Source organism: Gossypium hirsutum, chromosome A08 (assembly GCF_007990345.1).
Source record: "Gossypium hirsutum isolate 1008001.06 chromosome A08, Gossypium_hirsutum_v2.1, whole genome shotgun sequence".
In the NCBI taxonomy this organism is placed as follows: domain Eukaryota; kingdom Viridiplantae; phylum Streptophyta; class Magnoliopsida; order Malvales; family Malvaceae; genus Gossypium; species Gossypium hirsutum.
This window is the reverse complement of record NC_053431.1, coordinates 68,958,600-68,959,876: the sequence shown is the minus strand read 5'-3', so window position 1 is coordinate 68,959,876 and position 1,277 is coordinate 68,958,600. Positions and strand designations below refer to the sequence as shown.

Here is a 1,277-nt window from a genome sequence, read left to right as displayed (position 1 = left end):
GCTAGATAATAAAAAGAAGGTAATTACTAGTACTATTGGTTCCTTTGGGTTCGACAATTTGGTCTTGCTAAAGCTATACTACTGTTCGATAGGTACACTTGCCTTCATCATGATAATAGTTAGTTTCAAGAATGCTTAGTTATAAATTTTTAAAACCTGTCGCGAATATCACGTACCAAATTTTTGGCGCCGTTTTTGGGGAACTAGGATATTAGGAACACTCAATTTTTATTACTTTAGCCATTCTACTTTATTTGTAATTTAAATTTTTATTTTCTTTTCTAATTTTTCTTTTTTTTGTTCCTGGCAGGTTTTTATAGTGTATGACTAAAAGAAACCCATCAAGACCATTGCAGTTTGATAGTGAGATCGATCGCATAATTTGTAGAAACCGAAGAGAAATAAGACGAAGCTTAAGATACACAGAGGAAGAGCAAGAGGACTATATTTCAACCACAACCGAGGAGATGGCTGACAACCAAGAAAATCCACTACCTCCTGTGATTGCTGCTAATCAGAATCCTACTCTGCATACTATGTATGATTATGTTAAACCTTCTTTAAGAGGAACTGAATCGAGCATAGTTAGGCCTACTGTTGCTGCTAATAATTTTGAACTAAAACCTAACACCATTCAAATGATCCAACAGTTTGTTCAGTTTGATAGTTTGCACGACGAGGATCCCATGCTCACGTGGAAAATTTCTTAGAATTTTGCGACACTTTTAAAATCAATGGCATTTCTAATGACGCCATTCGCCTTCAATTGTTTCCCTTTTTGTTGAGGAATAAGACTAAACAATGGTGAACTCGTTACCACGAGGGTCAATCACTACTTGGGAACAAATGACCGAAAAGTTTGTACTAAAATATTTTCCGCCGGCTAAAATAGCCAAATTACGTAATGATATCTCTTCTTTTGTGCAGATGGATTTAGAAACACTCTACGATGCATGGAAGAGATACAAGAACCTTTTGAGAAGATGCCCTCACCATGCGTTACCAACCTGGCTACAGGTTCAAACATTTCATAATGGCCTGAATCCTTCGACTCGACGAATGATCGACGCAGCCGCTGGCGGAACTATCAATAATAAGACACCTGAACATGCTTATGAATTTATAGAAGAGATGTCACTGAATAATTATCAGTGGCAAATCATGAGGACAAAGCCAAAAAAAAGTAGCCAAAGTTTATAACGTCGATTCGGTCACGATGCTCTCTAATCAGGTAGAACTCTTGAATAAGAAAATTGACGATTTTCTTAGTTCTTCAC

General features: G+C 36.8%; 1 non-coding gene across 1 annotated transcript; it reads right to left on the bottom strand.

The window, feature by feature from the left end:
• Nucleotides 1–894: 894 nt before the first annotated feature.
• LOC121205192 (small nucleolar RNA R71) lies at nucleotides 895–1,001 on the bottom strand. Its single transcript, XR_005900277.1, has one exon. It is a non-coding gene; the product is annotated as a small nucleolar RNA R71 (small nucleolar RNA).
• Nucleotides 1,002–1,277: the final 276 nt, after the last annotated feature.